The sequence below is a fragment of the Arachis ipaensis genome, chromosome B1 (assembly GCF_059453495.1).
Source record: "Arachis ipaensis isolate K30076 ecotype BB chromosome B1, ASM5945349v1, whole genome shotgun sequence".
Taxonomy (NCBI): Eukaryota; Viridiplantae; Streptophyta; class Magnoliopsida; order Fabales; family Fabaceae; genus Arachis; species Arachis ipaensis.
The window spans coordinates 46,407,122-46,416,281 of NC_142436.1; positions in this window are offsets into that span (position 1 = coordinate 46,407,122).

Genomic DNA, 9,160 nt, shown 5'->3' on the forward strand with positions numbered 1-9,160 from the left:
TTTATTTAAAATTGTCCCTAACATTAAATTTTATTTTAAAATTATTCTTTTTCTAATTTTTGAACAAAAATAAACGTATTTTCTCTAATATTTTGCTTTTTCAAAAATATCCTTCTATAGTACCATCTTTCTTCAAAAGAACCATGCTTTTAAAATAAACCACTTGAATCCCATGCATATGAGAATGTGCCAAATTTCACCACCACAAAAAGTAACCAATTGGGAGTTAGTGGTAAGACTTGGCAAGGACGAGGCCTCTGTGGATTGGATTGGGAGTTTCGGGTTTGCTTTGTAAAATGTCAAACCATCTCCAGGGTAGATGGACTCTTCTCTGAAAACGAGAAAGGAGAAGTTTGTGGTGAAGTCTTATCTTGAACTATTTATTTCGAGATGTATTAGCTTAGTTTTATTGTGAGTCTATCAAATCTTGAAACATTCTTTTTACTTTCTGCAAGTTCGATACCATTAGAAGATTGTGAGTAACTAGTATTTGTAAAACGATAATAGACTATGAAGCATTTGTAATTATAAGGATTAGAGTCGGCTTTGAAATTTGGAGTCTATAATACACTTCCATGTGTATATACACATTGGGATGAAAAGCGAACAACGATGACAACTACAACTACAATTCTAGCTTTGAAATGACAAAATTTTCGGATTTAAAATGAAAAAATGTACGGTTTTTTTAATGGTAGTACAAAAAAGTATTTTTGGATAAGATGAGAGATTGGAGATGATGAGGGTATTTTTATTCAAAAATTAGAAAAGGATAATTCAAAAACAAAGTTTAATGTTAGGGAAGATTTTGAACGTAAAAAAATGTTAGAAACGATTTTGATTTTTAGCCAAAATCATAGGGATCAAATCGCAGTTAACCATTTTTAAACATATATAGGAAAAAAAAAGACAAAGACGACTAGGACGATAATGATAAAGATAATAAAGGAGGATAAGGAAGGAAGAAAAAAAGAGAAAAAGAAAATAAACAACAGCAAGACAATGGTGACGGCTACGACAAAAAAAAAAGGTGCACAAAAAAAGAAAATGTTAACGATAACGAAAAAGAAAAAAAAAAAAGAAAAAATAACGTAATTAAAAATTTGGTTTAAAAAAATGCTTGTATACTAAATTTTATCGTAGATTTATTACTTCTATAGGTTACATGTCCTCTAAGGCATATCCTGTATTTTAATTACAACAAAAATAATTTTTAGATTAAACAGTGACCCACAATTCTCCTTGCATATAACTTTTGTTAAGGATAAACAATAAAAATAGTATTTAAAATTTTACAATATTAATAAAAAAAATTTAAATGATATGAACGATAAATAAGTTTTAGAGTACTACCACAAATAGGTCCCCAAGAAATTAACGATCAGATAGATTTGTCCCCCACAAAAATTAACTAAGATTTTAATCCTGAGGTTCTTAGATATACACCAGATACATCCCCAAATCAGTTTGACCCAGTTAGGACTAATGGTGACGTCCTACGTGGAGGTTAACGGGATGACGTGTCAGGTTAACTGTGACGTGTCACTTCCAGGACAGTTTGGTCCCTATCCATGCAGACAAAATGAAGTCATTTCAGAGAGGACAACTTCGTCTCCACTTAGGCAGAGCAACGAAATGGTGCCGTTTTAATGTGGGGGACAATTTTAAATTAGGTTGTCATCTTCAATCCTTGCAACTTTGTGTGGTGAGAGAAGTTCCATTAATGATGGCTAGCGGAGGCACGGCGTCAGTTGCAAGTTGGAGACGAGGTGGAAGAAGTATTAGTGATGAGTTGACGGTTGATAGTGCCATGACTAGATTCGTGAGGGGCCGATTGAGAAAAGGAGAACATCCCAAGTACAAGTGCAGAACATATGCTGTAATATGCAGGTCTCCAACACCAGAGAATCCGAATAGGTTGTTCTTTGGTTGTCCTCATTTCAAGGTACTCCAAAGTCATTTTAATGTAGTATAGTTTTGAGAATTGTCGTATGACTATTGGGTTGATTGTCATTTTTATTATTCTTGGTATAGAAAAAGCAAGGTTATTGTGATTTTTTTGCATGGTTTGATGAGATATTTGGGTATGTTGGTGTAGTCGAGGGGCGTAGATTGGCTTCTGTCGATACTTGTGCGGGTGAAGAATGTTTTGTAAGTTTGAAGGATGGCTTGGAGGAGAGAGTGAAGCAGCTAGAGGACCTGCTGTTGAAGACGAATGAGGATAGGCAATTTGTGAAGCATCATACTATTTTTGCTTTGTTTAGGGGTGTAATAGTTGGTGTATTGTTAGTTGTGTTCGGGTTTTGTATCTATGTCGTGGCTGTTTAAGCAAAGTTTATTCTATGTTAAATATCAAATTATTGGATTAAAATGTGTCATTATATTTAGATGGACATGCATGAAGTTAATTGTAGTGAAATAGTATAAATGGAATACATTTATTTTAGGTTTGTTCATCCATTAATCAAAATGGTAACATAACTGAGAACCAAAATATTTTAACCACAGAAAAAGCTAAGTTCAAAAGCAACATAAACCAAATCAATTCAAAAGAATGTATATTTCCTTCAACGTAAACCTTAAAAACACATTGACATTGGTCTGTTTCATCTATTTATTAAAATGGTACCATAAACCTGAGAACCCAAATATGTTAACCACACAATTATTTGGATTCAATAGCAACATAAACCAAATCAAGTCAAAAGAAGGTTTATTTCCTTCAACATAAACTGAACGATTCTAAACATAAGGTCTACTTCCTCCAACATAACAAAACATTGTGTCATAACTAAGATAACAACTTTCACACTAATTCTTAGAAGCATCATTTCTTGAAAGACTGGTTCAACCCTGGTGTTGGAATGAATTTGAACAACTTAGATGCTGTGTCACTAGTTGCAGCTGCCATCGTCTAAGCACTAACACTCCCCAGATTCTTGGCCCTGATTATTGTCTCCTTTGGACGTCTAACTGGAAGCTGAGCCTGGAATAAAGATAATTGTTATGACCATGTTTTATACAGATTTCAATTGCTTACATTAAGCCTGGAATAAAAATATTTGTTATTGCCCATAACTTCAGAAGCATTATCAGTTTCACCTACATTTGATGCATCTTCCTTTGTCTTAGCTTCTCTCTTAGCTCTCAGTCTTGCTTTAGCCTTCTCCTTTTATATTTTTTTTCCAGCCATGAATCCTCCATGAACACATGCTGCTCTCACCCTCTTCTTATCATTCTTTATATAAAATATTCTTCTGCCTTCAGTATGGTGTAGTCCTTAAGGGCCTTTTTGAACTGTTCCAAAGTCTCAAACTTTATCTTCAGCTGAAATTGAACTTCCCCAAATTTTGCATTCGGATCATACTGAGGCCAATCAAATCCGTCCCTTCCTTCATCACTTGAGTCCAGAGGAGTCAAGAAGGCCTCGAACTCATACTCAAAATCTATATCTGAGTCATCCCTTGGCTCCACACCAATCTCCTCATCAAATGTTGCAGGCTTTTTAGGAGCATTTTCATTATCTTCATTGGGCCCATCATTGTTATTTGATCTTGGTTCATCCCTACCAGGCCCAACAACACATGGCCCAGCATCACTCCTCTTCCTCACATCAAGCCCACTTCCACCACCAACAACACATCTTTCTTTCTTATCCCCTGCCCTTTTACCTTGAGTCTTAGCCTTGGCATCTCTGCTAACATTCTCTCTCACCTTTGTAGTTTTCACTATTGTTTTCTTCATCCCTTTTGATATGAGGATTATCGTTGGTATAGAATTTTCACAAAAATAATCTCGTCGAAGTATAGATCTAAACCGACAAACAACCCTCAATCAAAGTTTAATTTATTTATCACTTAAGCAAACCAATAAAAACCGAGAGTATTTAAACCTCGGGTTGTCTCTCAAAGGAATTGCAGAGAAGTGTGCATATTATTAGTTATGTGGTTACTTTTGGAGTTTTGAGGTTGATGGACAAGAAAATAAAACTAATAACTAAGAAATTATAAATGCTAAAAATCACTCATGGCAAGGATTAAGAGTCAAAGTTTCCTATCTTGGACCATTGACCACAACATGGTGATTACAAAGGATTAATTCCACTTAGTTTTCCTCTAACATCGGAGGGTTAAGTCAAGTGGACATAATTGGTCCTAGAACCAACTAACAACCCTAAATCACCAATGAAACTGGACATCAATAATCTCAAGGGACCTAAGTCCTCAATCACAAGCCAAGAGTATAAAAATCTACTCTAAAATCCAACCAAACATTTTATCAAACACTTGGAAGGCATAAAAGAAAAACATGATAAAATAGCAAGAAATATAAAATCTAAAACTACCAAATACAAGAAAATAACAAGAACAATTCAATTAAACAATAAGAAACATAAAACATAAATTGCATTAACGGAAATTCAAATCAACAAGAGTCATGAACATAAAGGCAATAAAATAAAGGAAGTAGTAAGTAAAACTAAAAGAAAAAAGATGTAAGAACAATAAATTGCAAGGAGAAATAAATCAAAGCAAGAATTAAACCTAAATCTAAGAGAAATCTAACCTAATCTACCCTAATTCTAGAGAGAAGAGAGAGCGTATCTCTCTAGAATATGACCTAAAGCATGTTTCTATTCTATCCTAATTGCTCTTCCCTAGTTCCTTCTTGAATTTGGCCTCAAATACTTTAGAATTGAGTTGGATTTGGGCTTGGGTGAACTCAGAAATCGACCCCAGCGTGTTTCTTTAAGTTGGTCACGTGCTGCTTGTCACCGTACGCGTCATGTCACGTGTACGCGTGGCCTGGCGAATTTCTTCCTCACGCGTACGCATGCCCTTGCGTTCACCAAATCCTTATTTTTCATGAATTCTCCATCTTGCATGCTTTTTCTTCACTTCTTTAATCCAATCCTTACCTCCTAAGCCTGAAATCACTAACAAACACATCAAGACATCGAGTGGAATCAAGTGGATTAAATTTGGATAATTAAAAGTCTAAAAAACATGTTTTCAATCATTAAGCACAATTAGGAAGAATTCACAAAACCATGCTATTTGAATGAATAAATATGGGAAAATTTAATAAAATCCTCCAAATTCAATACAAGATAAACCATAAAAATGTGGTTTATCAATCTTCCCACACTTAAACATTAGCATGTCCTCATGCTAAACTCAAGAAAGACAAGAAAAAGGTTATCAATGCAAACTATCTACATAAATATAACTATTCTAATTACTATCTATTTACCTACAAGTATATATGTAGTCAAAGTAAATCAAATTTCCAAGAAAGCATAAATGCATAATCAAAGGCCAAAATAATCATAACAAAATCAAATTCATAATTGAATTGAGTTATTCAAAAGAATTTTCAAAGTTGCAAGATAAGTGATGAGCGGATATTTTATACGCTTTTTGGGGTTAATTTCATATAGTTTTTAGTATGTTTCAGTTAGTTTTTAGTTTATTTTCATTAGTTTCTAGGAAAAATTCATATTTCTAGACTTTACTATGAGTTTGTGTGTTTTTCTGTAATTTCAGGTATTTTCTGGCTGAAATTGAGGGAGCTGAGCAAAAATCTGATTCAGGCTGAAAAAAGGACTGCTGATGCTGTTGGATCCTGACCTCTCTGCACTCGGAATGAAATTTCTGGAGCTACAAGAGTCCAATTTATGCACTTCCAATTGCGTTGGAAAGTAGACATCTAGGGCTTTCCAGCAATATATAATAGTCCATACTTTGCTCAAGGATAAATGACGTAAACTGGCATTCAACTCCAGTTCCATGTTGCAGTTTGGCGTCCAGCGCCAGAAACACGTTACAAGTTGGAGTTCAATGCCAGAAACAGGTTACAGCCTGGCGTTGAATGCCCAAAACAGCCCAGGCACGTGAGAAGCTTTAGTCTTAGCCCCAGCACACACCAAGTGGGCTCCAGAAGTAGATTTCTGCACTATCTATCATAGTTTACTCATTTTCTGTAAACCTAGGTTACTAGTTTAGTATTTAAACAACTTTTAGAGATTTATTTTGTATCTCATGACATTTTAGATCTGAATTTTGTACTCTTTGACAGCATGAGTCTCTAAACTCCATTGTTGGGGGTAAGGAGCTCTGCTGTGTCTCGATGAATTAATGCAAATATTTCTATTTTCCATTCAAACATGCGTGTTCCTATCTAAGATATACATTTGCACTTCAACATGAATGTGATGAACGTGACAATCATCATCATTCCCCCACGAACGCGTGCCTGACAACCACTTCCGTTCCACCGTAGAATGAATGAATATCTCTTGGATCTCTAAATAAGAATCTTCGTGGTATAAGCTAGATTGATGGCAGCATTCAAGAGAATCCGAAAAGTCTAAACCTTGTCTGTGATATTCCGAGTAGGATTCAGGGATTGAATGACTGTGACGAGCTTCAAACTCGCGAGTGCTGGGCGTAGTGACAGGCGCAAAAGGATAGTAAATCCTATTCCGATACGATTGAGAACCTGCAGATGATTAGCCGTGCGGTGACAGCGCACCTGGACCCTTTTCACTGGAAGGATGGATGGTAGCCATTGACAATGGTGATCCACCAACACACAGCTTGCCATAAGAGAACGTGCATGCATGAATCAGAAAACAGAGGAAAGCAAAATTTCAGAAGACAAAGCATCTCCAAAACTCCAACATATTCTTCATTACTGCATACAAGTATAATTTGTGTTCTACCCTTCTTACTTTTTACAATTAAAATTAAGAATTATTATTGATATTATATCCTGACTAAGAGTTACGAAATAACCATAGCTTGCTTCAAGCTAACAATCTCCGTGGGATCGACCCTTACTCACGTAAGGTATTACTTGGACGACCCAGTGCACTTGCTGGTTAGTTGTGCGAAATTGTAAGAGAGTAATGTGAACATTGACATCACAATTTCGTGCACCAATAAGCAACGATCAAAGATGGAAATATGGAATTGAGCAATTGAACCTTCACCGGATGTGTATATGAACTCTAGTCGCTCAAATATTTAGGGTTAATCCACTCACTTCTCTTCTAATCATGCTTTCTAAAGTTTGTTCTTCATCTAACCAATCAATAAATATTTAATGTACATATGCAAATATCATGAGGTCTTTTCAAGGTTGTAATGGGACTAAGGGTAAAGGTAAGGATATATGTATAGCTAAATGGCTAACCGAGCTAAATTTTGAATCTTTGATTAACCTAAGTTCTCACCTAACACATACATAATCTACACAATTCTAAAATCAAGCTTAGCTACCCAAAATCTCACTTTTACATATATACACACACATACTCATGTATTAAATTCAATTCAATCACATATGCATTGATTTTTATTTTCTCATAGGGGTAATTTTGTCCCCTTTTCATTATTTTTTTTTAAGAACATAATGTATACCAAGACATCAATGCATATGCTTTTCATACTATTACATGAGTATGTACCCAAACTCCCAATATTTCTCAATAAATATAAAACACATTTTCATCAACCAAAATTTCCACATTTTTCCCACACTTAGTTGACACACACACTCACTATCTCAAGCTAACCAAAGATTCAAATAGGACAATTAATTATTTTCCGCTTAAGGTTAGTGATATGGTAATATAAAGAACAAAAGGGGAATAAAAAGGCTCGGAGTGGCAAACAAAGATAAATGAAATAGTAGGCTATTTGGGTTAAGTGAGCTATAATAAAGTGATGGCCTCAATCACATAAATGCATGTATATACACTAAATAATGGACATATAGAATTAAACAAACCAAAGATTGCAATCATAGAGAAGAAAACACACAAAAATCAAAATCATGGTTAAATGATATAACCAAATAATTAGGCTCAAAAACTCATAGGTTGTGTATTCTTAGCTCAAAAATCATATTCCAAACTATATACATCATGCAAGTTTCAATGAAAATTTCAACTCAAATCAATTTGAATCTTAATGCCCTTTTTAGAAAAAAGAATTTCTTGGGAATTTTATCAAATTGATCAACATTTATTTATATGTGTGTGTGTGTGTGTGTGTGTGTGTGTGTGTGTGTGTGTGTGTGTGTGTGTGATTGTGAAAAACTAAAAATCCTTAGTTTATTTCCCATTTTTAACCAAATCAATTTCTCATGTGTATCAGAATAAAAATAAACTAAGTTCAATTATGCGCACTTTCCAATCACAACTAATAAACTAAAATAACTAAGCTAAATCTATATACTACCAACATAAAAGGATGCAACTAACTCAAAGTCTAAAATATATACAAGCAAAAGTGCAAAGTGCGATAAACTAAAAAGTATTCAAAACAACTAATATGTACAAAAATCCAAAAGTATACTAAAATAAATATGCAAGTACGGAAAATAAAATAAAATAAAAGTGTCTAGAATGGAATGATTTACCAAAATAACTCTGCCGGTGAAGGCGGCCTCCCCACACTTAAATGTTAGCATCGTCCTCGATGCTCCTGAAATCAAGCTGGGTGAGAGAGGTCATCGCCTGTATCTCCACCATTTGCTGCGGGTGGCTGTGGCTCTGCCGGCTCCTTAGCCTGGGCTTCCTCCTTCTCAGACTGATCGGAGTGTCGGGCTCAGAAGGAATATCAATGCTGCCAGAAGTCACAATCCGCCTCAAATGTGCATAACGTCGCTTATTGTGATGTTCCATCTGATCCACGTGCTCGAAAAAGTGCTGCACGAGATGATAGATCGGCTGGGAAGTAGATGATGGTACTGCTGTGGAAGGTACTGATGCTGTCGTTGAGGGTCCTGCTGTAGCAGAGGAAGTAGATGGCTCTGTAGAAGCAGCGAGTGTTGGATGATCACGGCGTCTAGACGCTGGACGATCTCCGAACCAGTTGCCGTGCGAGATAGCTTTCTTACGGTCGGTAACTGTCGGTTTCTCATCTCCCTACTCCCAGGGGACCTCAACCCGGTGAGCCATCTGAGTGATCAAACATGAGAATGCTAGGCTGCCACTAACGTTGGCCCGGGCCATGTATCTCCTAATGAGTCTTGGAAGGTATAATTCCTTCCCTTCCAAAACACACCATATAAGCACAGCCATGCCTGTCGAGACCTCAGACTCGTGAGTGCTAGGCATGACATAGTTACTCACGATCTGCTGCCACATCTT